This window comes from Panicum hallii, unplaced genomic scaffold (assembly GCF_002211085.1).
Source record: "Panicum hallii strain FIL2 unplaced genomic scaffold, PHallii_v3.1 scaffold_160, whole genome shotgun sequence".
NCBI classification, from domain to species: domain Eukaryota; kingdom Viridiplantae; phylum Streptophyta; class Magnoliopsida; order Poales; family Poaceae; genus Panicum; species Panicum hallii.
The window spans coordinates 44,231-63,944 of NW_020356294.1; the positions used below are offsets into that span (position 1 = coordinate 44,231).

Genomic DNA, 19,714 nt, shown 5'->3' on the forward strand with positions numbered 1-19,714 from the left:
GGTTTCCGGGCAGATCAGGCCAGCGGTTCTCAACAACCGGCACCGCCACCTCCAAATCTAGCCGAGGTTATGGCTCGGCAGACCGAACTTCTCAACCTGCTGGTACAAGCACAGCAGAACCAACAGTGCCAACAATCACAAGGAGGTCGTGATGAACCTCAGGTGGCAAACTACCAAGATTTCTTCAGTACCCAGCCCCCACTATTCATCAAAGTGGAGGAGCCCCTTGATGCCAATGCTTGGCTTCGCACCATTGAATCCAAGTTTACTCTTCTTACGATTCCATGTGCGGACTCTAGCAAGGGTCACTTCGCTGCCCAACAACTACGCGGAGCTGCCCGTATCTGGTGGGATAACTATTGTACCATGCAAGCTGATGGCCATGTTATCTCTTGGGAAGAATTTCGGAATGCTTTCCAAGCACATCATATAGCCGAAGGACTGATGGAGCGGAAACTGAATGAGTTCTTGGCACTTACCCAATGCACCCGCACCGTACTACAATATGCACAGGCTTTTAATCACCTGTGTCAATACGCGAGCTATCATGCAGATAGTGACACCAAGAAGCAGGATCGTTTCCGCCGAGGCTTGAGCACTAAGCTCAAAGAACGTCTGAACCTTATAAAGGCTAATACCTTCAGCGAGCTGGTTAACATGGCCCTGACCCAAGAGGATTGCATCACGGCACACCGTGCCGAAAAGAGGCGAAGGATTTCCACTGGACCCGCAGGCGTTCAACCCTTGCGGTATCGATTCGTTTAGAATGCACCGCCTAGAGCGCCACAGCGAAATGCTCCATTTGGCAGACTGGTTTTTAGGCCACCTCAACAACAAGGAGGGTATAGACCTCCCATACCTCCGCAACAACGACAACAACCTGGCCTACAGCCAAATGTTCAACAAGTCCAACAGATAAGCAGCACTTCTCGCTGTTTCAATTGTGGGAGTACGGATCATTTCATCAAAGATTGTCCGCGGCCTAGGAAACCTAATCAAGGGCAGAATTCCAATCAGGGTAATCAGAACAAGGGCAAGAGGCCAATGATACAAGTCCGGCAATGGCGAGTTAACTTCACCACCCTTGCAGAACTTCCGGATGGAGCCCCCATCATGTCGGGTACATTCTCTATTTACCATAAACCAGTTGTTACATTATTTGATTCAGGAGCAACTCATAGTTTTATTAGTAACAACTGTGGTACCCAAATAGAACTTGATCTTTGCCCTACCCAGGGGTCATATATGATTTCTACCCCCGGAGGAAAGATTACTTCTAACCAAATGGTTAAAAGTGTGCCAATTCAGTTAGGTAGCAAAGTAATCAAAACTGATTCGGTTTTGTTAAACTTAGAGGGTATTGATGTTATACTTGGGACAAATTGGATGACAGAACATAGAGTACTACTAGATATCTCTTCCCGAGTTATTGAAATTGATTCACCATATCAAGGAGCCACTACCCTCTATCTGCCTCAGCAAGAATATCTTGATTCTTGTGCTTATGCTATCACAGACATTAAAGTAAAAGATATTCTTGTACTCTATGAGTATCCCAATGTCTTTCCAGATGATTTGCCTAGAATGCCACCAGACAGAGACATCGAGTTTATTATCGAACTTCAACCTGGCACCGCTCCTATTTCAAAGAGGCTGTATCGCATGCCTCCAAATGAATTGGCCGAGCTAAAAATCCAACTCCAAGATCTTCTTGACAAAGGTTTTATATGCCCAAGTGCTTCACCTTGGGGTTGTCCTGCTCTCTTTGTAAAGAAGAAAGACAATAGCCTAAGGTTATATGTTGATTATCGTCCACTCAATGCAATCACTATAAAAAATAAGTACCCTCTTCCCCGCATTGATATCTTATTCGATCAACTAGCTGGAGCTAAGGTCTTTTCCAAGATTGACTTACACTCTGGTTATCATCAATCTAAATCAAGCCTTGTGACATTCCAAAAACGGCTTTCTCGACCAGATATGGACTATATGAATATCTAGTTATGTCATTTGGGCTTACTAACGCGCTGGCATATTTCATGTATCTCATGAATTCAGTCTTTATGCCAAAACTCGACAAATTCGTTGTGGTCTTCATCGATGATATTCTGATATATTCCAAAACTAAAGAAGACCATGCTAATCATATACGTGTCGTTCTTCAATGACCACGTGATCATCGCCTTTATGCCAAATTCTCGAAATGTGAATTCTGGCTGGTTAGTGTGAAATTTTTGGGACATACTATCTCCAGTGAAGGCATATCGGTTGATCCAACCAAAGTCCAGGAGGTTATGGATTGGAAGCCTCCAACTTCAGTCCATCAAATCCGAAGTTTTCTTAGATTGGCGGGATATTATCACTGATTCATTCCAGACTTCTCCAAGATAGCCAAACCCATGACTGAGCTACTTAAGAAAGAAGTTAAATTCCATTGGGACGATAAGTGTGAAGAAGCGTTCGACACCTTGAGAAAACTTCTAACAATTGCTCCAGTGCTAGCTCAGCCAGATAATAGCTAGCCTTTTGATGTCTATTGTGATGCTTCTGGAACCGGACTTGGTTGTGTTCTTATGCAAAACAACCGGGTCATTGCTTATGCATCCCGAGCACTCCGAAATCATGAGCAAAACAACCCAACCCATGATCTTGAACTGGCAGCTGTTATCCATGGTCTCAAGATCTGGAGACATCATCTTATGGGCGCCAAGTGTAACATTTACACTGACCATAAGAGCCTTAAATATATCTTTACCCAAGCTGACTTGAATATGAGGCAAAGGCCTTGGTTAGAACTAATCAAAGACTACGATCTTGAGGTACACTACCATCCTGGCAAGGCCAATGTGGTTGCGGATGCACTTAGCCGCAAAGCACATTGTCATTGCTTGTCCATAAAAACCTTCAATGATACTCTCTATAATCATATGAGAAAACTCAATCTAGAGATCATTCCTCCGGGTAGTCTAAATCTATTGTCTATCGAGTCTACTCTACAAGATAGAATCATCATGTCGCAATTACATGATGAAGGTGTTAAAGTTATCAAGTTAAAACTATCTCAGGGAGAAGCCAAATATAAGTGTTTTCACACTGATCATCAAGGAGTTCTATGGTTCAACAATCGTATTGTTGTACCTAAAGATCATCAATTTTGTAAACAAATCCTTGATGAAGCACATCTATCTAAATTCTCTATTCATCCTGGTAATACCAAAATGTATCAAGATCTTTGACAGAATTTTTGGTGGACCAGAATGAAAAGGGAAATTGCCAAATATGTATCTGAGTGTGATACGTGCCAGAGAGTCAAAGCCAGTCATCTAAAAGCATCTGGTACACTTCAACCACTACCCATTCCGCCATGGAAGTGGGAAGACATTAGTATGGATTTCATTGTTGGTCTTCCTAAAACTTCCCAAAAACATGACTCTATATGGGTCATCATTGATAGACTTACTAAAACTGCTCATTTTCTTCCCGTGCATACCACTTATTCTGCTAAGAAGTATGCCGAAGTCTATCTTGATCAAATTGTTTCGGTTGCATGGTGTTCCTAAGACCATCATTTCCGATCGAGGGGCCCAATTCATTGCACGCTTCTGGGAACAACTACAGTATGCTCTTGGAACCAGACTCATTCGAAGTTCTGCGTATCATCCTCAGACTGATGGATAGACTGAGCGAGTCAACCAAATTCTTGAAGACATGCTCCGAGCCTGTATTATCCACTATGGTACAAGCTGGGACAAGTGTCTTGCCTTGGCCGAATTCTCTTACAACAATAGCTATCAATTTAGTCTTCAGATGGCTCCCTTTGAAGCGTTATACGGTCGAAGATGTCGAACTCCTTTGAGTTGGTCTGAAACCGGCGAACGCAAAATCTTTGGACCAGATCTAGTTATCGAAGCCGAAGATAAGGTCAAGGTTATTCAAACCAATCTTAAAACAGCCCAGTCTAGACAAAAGAATTATGCAGATCGAAGAAGGAAACCTCTGCATTTCCAAATAGGAGATTTTATCTATCTTCGAGTATCTCCTACCAAAGGTGCTCAGCGTTTTGGCATAAAAGGAAAGTTAGCACCCCGATATGTTGGACCCTTCGAGATTCTTGAAGTCTGTGGCCCAGTGGCTTATAGAATCCGTCTTCCATCTCAATTGGCTGCCATTCATGATGTCTTCCATATCTCTCAACTCAAGAAATGTATCAAAGTACCTACAGAAATCATTGAAACCCGTGCCATTGAGATTGAACCAGACCTAACTTATACCGAACACCCTATCCAAATCTTGGATACCAAAGAAAGAGTCACTAGAAGGAAAAAGATTAAGATGTATAAGATCTTATGGGATCATCACACCGAAGGAGAAGCAACTTGGGAAACAGAATCCTATCTTCACCAAAATTTCCCAACCTTCCTTCCAACCAATTCCCAAATCTAATCATCCAATTCTATTCTGCTTCGGAATCTCGGGACGAGATTCTTTTTAGGGGGAACGGTTGTGACATTCAGGTAATTAGAAATTAGACACTAGATTTTAGTGTGAAAAGTGTATGCTTGCTATGGTGTATGTGTGTAGTACAAAGGAATAAGGGTATAATTGTAATTCTATAAAATATAGTCCCTTTAGTGATAATTGAGTAAGAATGGGAGATAGCATCAAAACCAAGGAAAAATGTGTCCAAAATTTCATGAAATCTACCCTAGTAAGGACAAAAGTAATTCAAATACAAGCTTTATTCAAAATTTAACATGTAAAGCTATAAGCTTTGGGTTTTTAAACTTGAGCCCTAAAACAATATTGTAGAGTTTGAAAAACTCTCCAACTTTCATTTTGGGCATTTTCTCATTAAACCTCTAGGTCAGTGGGAAATCTTGCTTTACCAAGAGGTCCTTGAGATTCTTGAAATTTCCAAACAGGCACCCCCAGACCCCTCCCCTCTCTTCTTCTTCCTCGGGCACGTGCTGCTCTGCTCTCTTTCCCCCCTGCCACCGGTGCAGAGCACCGCGCTGCCGCTGTTGTGCTACCACCGCCGCTCCACCTCCTGCTTGGACAGCTCCCACGCGTCGCCCCTCCCCTACCCAGGCCCTGTTCCCCTCCCCTGCTGCCCTACCCCGTGCGCGCCACGAATTTCTGAGCCACCGCCGGCCGCCACGCCCCTCGTCGCCGTTGCCAGCTCCTGCTTGCACACACCACACCACTCTGGGCCCTAATACACGCCCGGCGACTGCTCTGTGATCTTTTTTACTTGTTGCCGCGCTTCTTTTCCACCGCATTCTTCTCTCCCGAGCTCAGCCTCTCACCGGAACCCCGCCGCCACTTCTGGCCACCGTCAACAGCCGCCTACATCGCCTCCGAGCCTCGATCCTGTGCTACCAGAGCACCGCCGTGGCCCACTGATGCTCTCCAGCCCGTTCAATTTCATCCTCCCGCATCCGAGCCTCGTCTTCCACAGCACCGGCCAGCACGAGTTTCGCCGCCGTCTCCTGCTCGCCGTGGGCAGCCCACTCCAAACCCTTCCTCACCCCGACAACCCCTCAGCTAGACTCCTCTCAACACCGTGAAGCTCTACGACCCCTCCATTGGTTCCCTAGTGCACCGCATCTGTAACATTCAGGTAATTAGAACCATAGACATTAGGTTTTAGTGTGAAATATGTATGCTTGCTATGGTATATGTGAGTAGTACAAAAGACTAGGAGTATAATTGTAATTTCTATAAAATATAGGTCCTTGAGTGTTAATTGGGTGAAATGGAAGATAGCATTAATACCTAGGAGAAATATAATAATAGGTGTCAAATTTATATGACCATAGGAAAGAAAGTGTAAAAGATAGGTTAAATTCTAAGGAAAATAAGCCTTTAAGTAAGAACAGGGACCTAAGTGTAAATAAAACAAAAATCATAGGGCCTTTTATGTAAAATGGTTGAAGTGTAAAAGTAACTTTCATGTTTACTTGAGGGCTAACATGTAAGAATACAAGTCATCATGACATCCCATGAAAATTTGCAAATGTATCTAAAATTTCATCAAATCCACTTTGGTAAGGACAAAAGAATTCAAATTCTACTTTTGTTCAAAATTTAAACATGCAAAGCTATAAACTTTGAGTTTTTGCCCTTGAACCTTAAAGCAATATTGTAGAGCTTGAACAACTCTACAACTTTCATTTTGGGCATTTCCTCATCAGACCCTGATCAGCGGGAAATCTTTCTTTACCGAGAGGTCCCTGCAATCCTTGAAAATTCCAAACAAGTCCCCCGGACCTCCTCCCTCTCTTCTTCTTCCTCGTGCACGTGTTCCCCTGCTCTGCTCTCCTGCCGCCGGCAGTCCTTCGCCCCTGGCCGCCGCTCTGCCACCGCCGCCGCGCCACCTCCTGCTGGAGTGAACCCCACGCGTCGTCCTCCCCGTGCCCCGGCCCTGCTCTTCTTTCCTGCTGCCCTTTCGTGCGCGTGCCACGGCCTCCCGAGCCGCCCACCGGCCGCTACGCACCTCACCACCATCGCCAGCTCCTGCTTACCCGTGTAATGCCCTCCTGGCCTCAAGGCATGCTCAATTGTTACTTTGCGACTTGCTTTACTACCCCGAGCACCCTAGGCCGTAGCATTTTCTCTCTCCCGAGCTTGATCCCTCACCGGACCTCCGCCGCCCCTACTGCCCACTGTCGCCAGCCGCTCCTGCTCCCTCTGAACCTCGATCCAGTATTTCCCCAGCATCGCAATGATCCACTGATGCTCTACAGCCCATCCAATTTTGCCCTTCCGCTTCCAAGTCCCTTCTTCCACAGCTCCGGCCAGCACGAGCTTCGCCGCCGCCCTCGGCTTACCGTGGGCAGCTCGCTCTGAGCCTTCCTGTCACACCCGATTTATAAGAGCATAAATCGAGCAATCATATATGCGCCAGGATCAAGTCACGCATATATACAACAGAATCATCAAGATATCACAACACATATCTCGAAATAAATGCGTATAAATTATAAATGAATATCTTTATTACAACTGAAACAAGAATCAATTCAAGGAATGCGGAAGCGTAAAATAAATACATGAAAAGCAGGGTGCCACAGGGACGTCGGCTGGGAGACAACGCCTAGAAATCGTCGAGTCCGCTGATGTAGTTCTCCACGTCGCCTGGTACTGAGCAGCAGTCGAAGATGTCCCAGAGAGAACAGAAGAGTAGAGAAGGCAAGGGTGAGTACACAACTTGTACTCAACAAGTATAACACGAATTATGAGGCTCTAGGGTTAGCTGACTCAACTGCATTAGCTTTTAATCTTGGTAAATTTTATTAAAGCTAATTACTACAAGTGGATGAATTACCATACCCAAGTTACATAATAATTAATCAAGATTAAGCATGAATCTACTGAGAACCAAAAAAACCACCCAAGGTAGATTCCCACTAATCAGACGGAGGATCTGGGCCGCTCATGACTATGAGCACAGCTGATATATCAGTTTTACACTCTCGAGAGGTTGCACAACTTTACCCACAAGTCGTGAGCTACGCTAGTTGTTCATCACACTTCCTTAGGTGAGATGGCTAGCAAGCACACTACGAGACCTTTACAAAGGATCACGTTAGTAAGGTGTAACCGCTAAGATTTCTGGATCAGCGACGATGGGGCCCACCTCACGGGGGTACAAGACACACAGCACAGACCAAGCCGGAGGAGTAGGGACCATTGAAGCTTACCACCCCTCTTGCCCCGCAGGTAAGTTACTCCCAAACCAAAATGACCTAATTAGTAAGTCAAGACCGTCCCATTCCAGTCTTGTGGTTGCGCGGTTGTCCCAGGTTGTCGCTCTATGAACCGGTCCTTATGGAGAGTAGCCAACCAAGCACTAAGCACCGCGCTGGCCCCCTAAACCATGTTTCTAACAAAAACATATTTTAATAGACGTGAGCCGCTCAAGCACACAGCACAGAGGGCCACTCTCAGGATCAAGTTGCATATACCATTAATCAAATTTAATGAAAAAGGACCATAATATGTGAGAGCGCAGCACCTAGCACAACTAACAAAAATGCAACCCAAGGTATTTATATAAAGGATAAAAGTGGCTAGGAAATCCTTATAGGCATACAGTATTAAAATGCAGTATGGAGTTGTATTTAAAAGTGATAGGATGCAAGAAGGGATTTCGGTCGTTTCAGCAGCGAGTGCGACAAATGAAGGCTGAAGTTCTAGCAGAAGTCAAGAAAGAGGTGGAGAAAATGCTAGAAGCAGGATTCATCAGGCCGTGCAGGTATGCCGAGTTGATTTCAAGTGTCGTACGTGTGCAAAAGAAAGATGGCCGATGGCGAGTCTGCGTGGCCTTCAGAGACCTCAACAGAGCTACTCCGAAGGACGAATACCCGATGCCTGTCGCGGAGACATTGATCAACGCAGCTGCTGGTCACAAGATTTTGAGTTTCATGGATGGCAATGCCGGCTATAACCAGATTTTCATGGCTTCGGAGGATATAAACAAGACTGCGTTCAGAGTGCCCGGGGCAGTAGGATTGTTTGAGTATGTGGTCATGACCTTCGGGTTGAAGAATGCCGGCGCTACGTATCAACGTGCCATGAGCTACATCTTTCACGATCTGATGGGCAAGTTGGTGGAGATATATATTGACAACATCGTGGTGAAATCTGCATTGGTTGAAAGAAACTTGGGAGACCTACGGCAAGTTCTAGAACAAACCAGAAGGTTTAGGCTTAGGATGAATCCGAAGAAGTGCGCTTTCGGCGTCTCGGCCTGTCAGTTCCTAGGTTTCTTGGTTCATGAAAGAGGAATCGAGATCGGCCTAAAGAGTCAAGAAGCTGTAAAAACTATGGTGCCACCTACTACAAAGAAGGAGCTTCAGCAGCTCATTGGCAAAATCAACTTTGTCAGAAGGTTTATTTCCAATCTCTCCGGGCAGATTGAGCCTTTTATTGAGTTGGTGAAGATTAAAGCCAATGATGAGTTTCGTTGGGGGGCAGAGCAACAACGGGCATTTGAAGAGATCAAGGAATATCTGTCAAAACCACCCGTGTTAGTTCCACCCCAATAGGATAAGCCATTCTACGTTTACTTATCAGTAGGCGATACCTCCATCGCTTCAGTAGTGATACAAGAGCATGACAGCAAGGAAAGGGTTGTGTTCTACCTCAGCAGAAGAATGATAGATGCGGAGACAAGATACCCTGACATTGAAAAGTTATGGCTTTATTTGTTCTTTACATGCACAAAGCTTCATCATATCTTGCTATCAGCTGACACGATTGTCATCTGCAAATTGGATGTTATCAAGCACATGCTATCGGCTCCTGTGTTGAAAGGCCGACTCGGAAAGTGGATGTTAAAATTGTCAGAGTTCGATATCCAATACCAACCCATGAAGGCAGTCAAAGGGCAAGCGCTGGCGGATCTCATTGAAGAAAGGATCAATACTGACATAGCAGCACTCTCCGTGCGCGCATGGGCCATGTACTTTGACGGATTGGCATGTGGAGATGGATGTGGCATAGGTATCCTGCTTGTGTCGCCTCAGGGGGCTAACATATTCTTTTTCAATCAGATTACCTACCGCTTGCACCAACAATCTGGCAGAATATGAAGTGGTACGTAAGGGTATGGAGTTGCTTCTTGAGGCCGGAGCTGAAGCAGTGGAAATTTTTGGGGATTCAAAGTTGGCAATTTCTCAGCTTACAGAGGAGTACAGGTGTGTGACACCCTAGGTGTCAAAATTTTAAAACACTAGGAAGGAATGTGTAATGTGTGTATTGAATTGAGTGCAATTGTGTGAATGAGTGAATATAAGGACTTATGTGTAATTTTTCAAAAGTTGGAGTCCTTTTATGCAAAATATTTGAATTACACATGTACTTCCAATTTTGACTAGGGTTCAAAGTGTAAAAGTGTTAGTCATCATTACATTACCTAAACTTGCAATTCAGTCCAAAAGTATATGGAATTTATTTAACTAAGGACAAAAACTTTGAAAAGTTTGAATTGAGTCCAAAGTTTGTAAATAAATCTCTATCCTTTGAGTTTTTGAATGGGAACCCTAAATAAAAGTTATAGGGTTTGAAAAGATCAACAATTTTTATTTTGACCATTTTCTCATTTGAACTTTAGATTAGTGGGAAATGTTAGTTTACTATGAGGTCCCTGGAATTTTTGGAAACTGCAAATTAGCCCTTGGTGCCCCCCTTCTTCTTCCTCCTCTGCCTCCTTCTCTGCCGCCCGACAGCGCCGCCGCAGGCCCTCATGCCGTGCCTCCCGAGGCTATCTCCTACTCCAGCGCCGCTCCACGCGTCGCCTCCGAGCTTGCCCACCGCCTTAGCTCCTCCTGCTAGCCTTCCCTGAGCGCGCCGCGTCACCGCCCGAGCCGCCAGCAGCTGCTTGCCGTCGCCGCCGCCGTTCACCGCCGCTGCAGCTCTGCCAGTGCCATTGTCTACTCGGGTAGCATCCACGCGTCGTCTCCAAGCCAGCTGCCGCCGTAGCTCCCCTCTTCTGGTTCCCTTCCGCACGTGTCACGCCGCCCCGCCTCTGCCCGAGCTCCCCCCGGCCGCCATGATGCGCCGCCGAGCACCAGCAGTAGCTACCGCGCGCCGTGCCTCTTCTTAGTCCCACAGCATGACTAGGAGCCCGCTTCGACTACTTATATCTACTCGCACGGCCGTTGTTTGGCTTTCTCGACTTCATCTCCACTCGATCATCGCCGCGCTCACCTTCTGCCGTCGACCACCGTGCCGTCGTCAGCTCGCCCCGCTCCTTCTCAGACCACAATAGCCCCCTCAGTAGCTTCGCCGTGATCCCGTGAAGCTCACCAGCCCCTCCAGTGCCACCCTTAAGCACTGCATCCACCTTGCCGACGAGCTCCCCCTTCGCCGCCATCCCGGGTCACCATGGGAACCCATCCCTCCGGCCATCCCAGCCCTCGCCAAGGGGATTAATCGAACCGCCTTACCACTACAAGAAATCTTAGCTTTTATGACAAACCGAATCTGTCATGTAAAGTACGCAATTGGTCACAAAAAGTAAGTTATGACCAAAATCCCCGCATCACAGTGTCGTCACAAAACGACCGTCACATAAAGTACCTCGTGACGGTTTTATGGTCCACGGTCACAAAATGTCTGTATCTTTTGTGATGGAGGGTTTGTAGCATCACATATTGTTTCCTTTTATGATGAGTACTTCTGTCATATATTAGCTAGTCAACGCATCACATTATGTACGAGTCGTCACAAATGCTAAGACGAAGAACAAGTTTCGATGGTTTTTTGTGACATCGCAGTGTCGTCATGTATAGTTTTTGTAGATTATGTGACACTTATATTTTGTCATGTTTTGTACTGGTTCGTATGCTATTTACACACATTTGCAGACGAGTCTGTGGCGTCACAAATTGGCATTCCATTCATGATGGCGTCGCCCCACTGGTCTTTTATCACAGCATACAAAAGCATAATTAATACACATATATCAGCCATCATCCACAGGATTGACACCACAATTCTCAAATCATTCAGAATTCACAGGTCAACACAATTCACTGAAGCCATCATGGATACACATGTTCCAACCACAAACTTGCAGCATACTTGTTCAACCACATAGTTCCAGGTTCAACCACACATGTTCCAACCACAAAGTTCGAAGCACAGACTAAGTTAAAGCAATGTAGCAAAAGCTTAGACAAAGGCCTCATCCTCAGAAACTGCAGTCATACCTCAATCTTTCTGAAGTCTCAAGACAGCTCGCAGCAGCGCATTAGTCTCCTCAAACCTGCTAGTCATCCCCCTTACTTCCTCTTGGGTCTGCCGCAGCAAATTTTGGTTTTCTTCAAGTGCGTCCTGCTGAGCTTGAAGTTGTGCCTGCAACTCTTCCCGCTTCCTAGCAGCTTCCTCTCTTTCAGCTTGGAGGGTTGCCTCAAACTCAGCTCGGATGCGTGCTTGTGCTGCTGTCGATGAGGACTGAGCATTCTTTGATGGTCGAGGGGCACCAATGTTAGGAAGAAATGTGGATGAGCGGCTGATCTCGCTAAGAGTTTCATCAACAATCTTGGTGGGAGATTTTTTTTCTTCTCCTTCTTCTGGCTCTCTATCCTTCTCTGCCACCATCCGTTCCTACATAAAGAGAATGCAGTTAATAACAAGGCCAGGCACGTACTTGAGTACAATAGATGTATCAAATCATTTTGGAACTTACATATATTTCATTGGCAAGAGGAGTGTGACCATTTTTGGAACTTTTCATACATTCCCCAAAGAACTCTACAGCATCTGGATCGCTGTTGTTGTACTTAGGCCTCTGCAGCATGTAAAAGCCTTGGATGACTTTGAAGCACACATCTCAGTTTGCATTGCATAGTAACAAAAGGATCCAGCCAAAAACCAGGCAATCAGTGTGCATACAGAACAAAATAATCACATACAGTACAAGAAGCAAAATGTTTAGTATCAGAAAGAGCCTTGCCCTTTTCATCCATCTTTCTCAGTTTCCCTGTGCAAATAAATTCCAAAAGGAAAAACACTACAAATAGCTATTCAATAGAGGAAAAACACTACAAATAGCCATGAACTACATTTTCCTTTGCAACATAACAGGAGCTTAAAGATGTTGAACATACAACCGAAAAGCACCCCAGAAGTGCAAAGTGAAAGCAATAGTATTACCAGGCTGTATCGATAGGCTATGTAGGACCTAGAACCAGTTTTTTGGTGAAGCTGCACCTTGGATCGGTTTACTTTATTCTTCGCAGATTTCTCCTGCACCACAAATGCAATACAAACTTCTAATTGACAGGCATAGTTTGATTGCATGTTAACAAAAGCAGTGATGCAGGCCATGGACCTGATTCTTTGGGTCACACCAGTACTTTACGAGCTCGATCCACTCCTCTGTCTTCATTTTAGGTGGAGGTTCTTTGGCCAACAGCTATTCCATTGTGAGGGACTCATCGAAGTACTTCCTTTTTAGGTGATACCTCTGCTGCTTTACTCCCTTCTTAATGATATCAGTGCATGCAGATTTGCTTGGTCCATCATTCTTAACATCCACATCCAACCTATTCTGCAGTCACACAAATCATTTATTTGACAAAATTTCTTACATGGGAGTAGAGCTAGTAATGAAAGAAAGTAGTTGAAGTGAATTAGGTGTCTCACCGCCACTTTATCAAGCACTTTTTGTACTTCTACTGGCCCCCCATCTTTTTCATAAAGCTTCCAAGATGTGTAGATAGGCAGCTTGTCTCTAAGAGCTACACCAGTTTCTGATGCCAGCTTCGCTGCTTGAAGTGGGACATCAGGTCTTTTCTTCCCTTCAGCCACTTGGATAGGCAGCTTGTTTCCTCTCTTTATCATCTTCTCTAAGCCAAGCCCTATGGTTTTCTTGCGGACTTCCTTTCGGGGCGCTGCATTGGCAAATAACATGCAAAATGGGTTATTATAGCAGCCACAAATGTAGATATTGAATGTAGATAATAGTGGTTGGAAACACATATTGATTACCAGGAACAAAGTCACCAACTGGTTCTCCTTCAATTGTATGACCCTCTGAATCGGCATCAACTTGGTCATTTGCGTCATTGATGTCATTGCTTTGCCTAGAGCTCTGTACACCTGGCGAGGTTTCTATAGGAACTGATTGGTTAACACTAGTCGTGGGAGTAACTTGTGGAAACACGGCAAGGATGGGTGTAGGAGTAGGAGTACTATGCTCAGTGTTTCCACTAGGCGTAGATATGGGTGGACTGGTGCTGGGTAATCTAGAAGCACTGGAAATGGGATTAGTTTTAGGGTTGGCTTTCGAAGCGGTCTTAGCAGGCAAGCGCAATCTTTCCCTAGGTGGTGGACGGCCTCCTGGCGATGCCATGGCTGCCTGTTGCCTAGTCAATCTGGTAGGCGTGCACGGTGGTAGCTGGTTTGCATCCTTAGGTGGTGGACGGCCTCCAGGCGATGCCATGGCTGCCTGTTGCCTAGTCAATCTGGTAGGCGTGCACGGTGGCAGCTGGTTTGCATCCCTAGGTGGTGGACGGCCTGCAGGCAATGCCATGGCTGCCTGTTGCCTAGTCAATCTAGTAGGCGTGCACGGTGGCAGCTGGTTTGCATCCCTAGGTGGTGGACGACCTCGAGTAGGCCTGGCTGCCTGTTTCCTAGTAAATTTGGTAGGCGAGCACGGTGGCAGCTGGTTTGCAGCCGCCATTTGTGCCGTCTTTTGCTTCTTAGTGCGAGTTCCTGGAACCATCGCTCGTACCTGCCAAGAGAAACATGCATCTTATCGATTAAGCATAATGAGTGAAGTACATTAAATGACTACAATGAAGTACATGATTGAAAAAGACTAACTACATACTTGTTAATTGGCCTAGTAATGCATCTCACCTCAGTATTATCCTCATTTTTTAGGTCATCATCGTAGTCATCATCACTGTTACATTGGTTATCAATGTCAGAGGATGGGTCATATTCATTGTCAGACTCTATTGTCTTCCCCATGCACTTTTCCTTTTTCAAAAAAACATCTCTAACATCCTGAGCTAGTATTGGAATACCCAGAGACGCAAAAATTTCCTGGACCTCCCTTACCCTTTCATCCCTTTCCAGCTCGTACTGAGTTTTTTTCATTTCTTACTTAGTTTCATGAAACGCACAGAGAGCAGAAACTGGATTCAATTTCTGTAAAAGAGATGCAAAAGAACTAACAAATCAGTATTCTTTAAAATGTTAGGAAGAAGAAAAAATAACAATTAACAGAATGTAAGATTACCAAGCAATGGAGGAGAAGGGGGAACTAACAAATCATGATTCATTAACTCATTTGCAGGCAACAGCTTCAGTATTCAGACTGTAACTTTTCTGAACATTTCTAGACCTGCAATTACCAAGCAATGGAGGAGAAGGGGGAAGCAGACTACCTTTGGAGGAGGAGGAAGCAGACTATAGCCGGCGTTGAGGAGTGCACGTGGATGCCTTCGGTGCGGCTCTGTCCGAGCAAGGTTCAGGATGTCGACGGGGCTCTCCGGCCTCTGGCGTTGACGTGGATGTCGTCCGCGCTGGGCGCCGCTAAGTGGCGGGGAGGTAGGAGGAGGCCATGCTCGTTGACGTTGCGGGGTTGAGTGACAGCGGGCCGGGGGTGGTGGGTCAGCGCGGCAGCGGGGGTGATGGGTCGGCGCGGCAGCAGGGGCTTGAGGGACAGCGGGGGTGGTGGGTCGGCGCGGCAGCGCGGGTGGTTGGTCGGCGCGACAGCGGGCCGGGGCTGGAGGGACGGCGGGGGTGGTGTGTCGGCGAGGAGAGGGGACCAAGGATTGGGGATTTTTCCCCTATCCCTAGCCGGGCAAGAGGATAAGGCGAGGGGGGATTTGGATGGCTTGAGCGGGAGGTGGGGTGGGTCCCGTGTGTCGGCGAGCGGGATAGCGCGGGAGAGAGCCAGGTGCGGCAGCGAAAATTTGGCCCTGGCGGGTGGGCCCGGATTGTCAGTGACCCTTTGAGTTCTATTAGGATTTCAAACCGATTTTTAGGCCTAGTAAACGATTGAAAATGAAATGAACGTATAAAACAAAAATGTTCAACTCGTCCAGTTCTACATTTTTGGTTTTGGCTATTTTTTCATTTGAAATTTTGTTGACAGTTTCAAATTTGAATTTCAAATTTGACGGTCTATGGACTAAAAATTGGTGTGCTAAATACTTTCAAAATAAAAAGTGATGAACACAAAGATTGCACATCTCATCAAAATGAACACTTTTTGTTTTGGTAGTTAGTTCATTCGAGAAAGTGGTAGTAAGTTTGTTCATAAAAATTACATGTCTCACTAATAGTTTCATGAGGCTATATGAGAGATTGTTCCCTCGACTTGTAAATCGTTCAAACTTTGGAACATGAAAATATGATCAAAATCAACAAAAAAATTTGAATGATCATGATTTTACAAATTTTTAGAAAAAAAAGCATCAGATTTCGAGATGGTATGTAGGAGAAAAATTTGTTACAAGATTTAGACATGAACATCTGGGCCCACATGTCATTGATATGCTGGACAACCTGGCCACTGTGTGCCCGCTTGGCCACTGCTCATTGTGTTGCCGCTTGGCCACTGCGTGTAGGCATCAGGCCGGCCCAACTGGCCTGCTGCCTTGCCGCCCCTCCCCTCACCCTGCAGGCTTGCCGGCGACCAGCACCTGCACTCACTGGCCTCGCCATGACCCCAAGGCCATGTCATGGAATGTACATAATTTGTCACAAAATGTATTGGCCGGAAGTAACATACATTCTGCCAAAATTTCATCACGCACAAATTTGCTAAATACACTATTCCATTTCCTTCCTTTTCATTTCTTGCTTGCCTGAATGCAAGCCCATCCAATATTGGCACATAATGTTTCACACATGAATAAAATGCATTGCTTCAAAAAAGAACCAGTTTGCATTGCTTGACCATCGACCAGATTGCAATGCTAGAAAATGCACCACCTTGTTCTTACATTACAAAAGCGAAGACCAACTGCACCAGATTGCATTGTTCATACTACACTGCAACCATCACCTACAAAGACTAAAATACATTATGCAGTGAACTTGACTTCACTGCCTGCCTGCAACATACATCAACACACAGCCAAGACCAACTACTAAAACAGACATCAAAAGGTTGAACTTGCACGCAAGATTGTCCACCTTGGCCTCAATCTGTAGTTCACCAGCCCGCATATTCATGACCATTCTCTCAGATGATGCATCTGCTACCTCTTCAGCTTCATCACCAATGTCCACTGCCAGGGGGAATTTGTGGATTGCGACAATGCTAAGCTCCTCCAGCTGATCCAAATACTGCCTTTGGAAATTATAGAACACGCACAGCTTAGGAAACTACAGCAATAACAAAACAATTTCGTTAACCATAGCTGGATAAACAGGGATGAAGAACTTCTCAGCTCAAATCATACAAGTGGATGCTCACTGAGTTCTGTGGACATTTGAAGAACACACGCAGGTAGTTCTCGGTCGTGTCCTTCCCTGACCGCCTCTCTATCACCCTCGCCATCCCACAGTCAGGGCATGGGATCAAGGGGAGTCCAGTCTCCTTACCAAGAGGATATGGCTGCAGCTCCCACATCGAGCTTGGCTCCAGATGGCCCTCAACCATCCTGGACGCTCCACTGCCCCTCGATTGAGTAGCCGAGCTACCCCACTTGGACATGGCGCCGTCGTCGCCGTTGCCGCCACAGCAGTCTCCTGGAACCGTCCAGCGCCGTCACCTGGGGAGAGGGGGAGCCGGCTCCGCCCAGAGGCAGCACGACAGCGGCCGTGCTCTACCACCCCGACCGACGCTCGCCCAGAGGTCCACCCGCACGCCGAGCTCAGACCGCCCTGCTTTGCCTGCCCACACGCACTGGCCTCACGCCCGGGTCCGCCCACCCCCACGCCCTGGCCTCACACCAGAGGCCACCTGCTCCGCCCGCCCGCACGTCGAGATCCGCCGCCCGCCCTGGCGTCCCGTCGAGATCCGCCACCCACCGCGCTCCACCAGGCCGCCCGCCAAGCTCGGCCTGCCCGCCCGCAATGCTACACCGACCCACCCACCGCCAGCATCCGCGCTCGGCAGCCGCGGTCCGCTCACCCGGTCGCTGCCCGCCCGCCGCCCGAACACCGCCTGCCGCTGTGTGGGAGTGGGGAATTTTGGGGAACGATTCGAAATGGCCGAGTTCAACTTCTGTTCGGGGATCATGTTATAATTAACAAACAATGACGTACAGAAAAGGTCACAAAAAACCACTTCATATCGTCATTAAAACCATAACAGACGATCGGCTACTCTGGTTGACATTTTGTGACGACACCAGGCATCTTTATGTGACCAAAAGAAGAGAGTGGTCATAAATAGTTCAAGGGCTCATGAATTTATGACGACATAGATTTTGTCGTCATCTAATGTTACAATATATGACGATATTTGTCCTCGTCATGAGGACTTTTGTCATAAAAAATCATAATTCTTGTAGTGTACTCTCTTGGAGCTTTTCCCCCACCTCTGGTCCACTGTCGGTGCACTGCCACGCCGGAACACCGCCGCCATGGTTGAGCTACATCGCCGCCGCCACGGTTCACCGCCGTTCCACCCCCTCCGGCCAACCCCGACCTGCACATCACCCCTAGCAAGGACCTCCCTAGTTCCCTGATCCACCCCAGCCGGTTTCCCCCTCGCCGCCGGCGACCGCTATCCCCGGAATTTGGCCGGCACACGTTGGCTTCTCTTCCTCGTCGAGCCAAGGACCCAATTGCTTTGATTCAATTCTTTCTGAGGGCCTGGCTGCAAGATTTCAATCCCTCCCCTCAATTCAAAATCAGTGATCCTTAGAAATTTGTAGAAATTTGTAGAAAATTCATAAAAATACCAAACTAGTTTTGTTTGAATCCTTGAAGTAAATTCTACAACTTTTGTTACTAGAGTCTAGTTTGAAACCGAATACTTTTTGAGTTATTTTAAAACTTAACAAAAGGGTATCTTGAGCATAACTTGTGCATGCTAGCTCTAGTGTTTGTGATTTCTGATGTGTAGCCTGTTTAGGGTATGAGTAAGCTTGTGTGGAAATTTCAAAGTACAGTACTGAACTCTAGCTTGAATTAAATTAAACTTATGCAAATCAAGCTTAAAATAGTTTAAATTCATTCAAGCATGCTACTAAGGTTTTTATGCTTAGAGCTTTTTACCATATAATGTTCTATAGTTGAGTAGTTCATAGTAAAATTTTCAAGATTTATAGCACTGATTTGCCTAAGGTTTAGATTTAAACTTGAAGTTTGAATTTAATTCAAATACTTTAGTTTCTATTTTTAGAAAATTATGAAACATTCATAGTAAGCTTACCTGCTAGAAGTAAGCTTACCCACAAAAATTGAAGGCCATAGCCTTTATGGATTTCAAAATAAAAATCAAACTTGTTAAGTTAATTCAATTAAATCAATTAATTTGATAATTGAATTAAAGTACACATAGTAGGTTTGAACTCAAACTTCCTATTTTAAGAAATTATGTTTACCAATTGGTTGGATTGCAACTTTGTCATGAAGTAAAATTCTTAACTCAAGAACCACCTAATTCAAACCATTGCATATTATGTAGAGTCAACGACACTCGACGACGGAGACTACGAGTTAGTCCTGCAACACGAGCAAGGATTTTCTGAAGATCCTGCGAACATCGCCGAGGTTATAACTGAAGCCCCAAACCAAAGTTCGGAAGTCTTTGATACCACTAACCCCAACCCCACCAACGAAGGCAAGCCCCGGACATAAACCTCTATTTCACTACACTGCAATTTATATATCTATATATATATATATATATCTACTTTTGCATTTAACTTTCCAGGAATTGTAATGAAACCCTAGTTGCATATTCCTAGGAACCTATGTATTGAATACTAGAAATAGAGTCCGACTAGCTGCTAAGCTAATAGGACCAGTAGAAGTCGAGTAATTCCCTGTCACTCGCGAGCTTTATAGGAGTTGTAATGTTTACATTCCTGCAACCACTATAAGGATGACGGGCGGGGTTGTGATTATGATTCATGATCTTCGTAAAAACCCCATCCGTGTTGATGAAAACTTGATAAGGTCACAGTGTGTGGAAGCGGTGGTTAAGCGTTTGAATGTACTAGCCACATGCCGCGAAATATGGTAAGCGGTAAGCCTAGTAACCGATTAGCCCGAGGAGTGGACATAC

At 45.8% G+C, this 19,714-nt stretch overlaps 1 long non-coding RNA gene across 1 annotated transcript; it reads right to left on the minus strand.

The window, feature by feature from the left end:
- Positions 1–12,232: 12,232 nt before the first annotated feature.
- Positions 12,233–12,943, minus strand: LOC112878626. Its single transcript, XR_003225815.1, has 3 exons — positions 12,842–12,943; positions 12,664–12,756; positions 12,233–12,298 (listed from the first exon to the last, which is right to left on the minus strand). It is a non-coding gene; the product is annotated as an uncharacterized LOC112878626 (long non-coding RNA).
- Between the last annotated feature and the right edge of the window lie 6,771 nt (positions 12,944–19,714).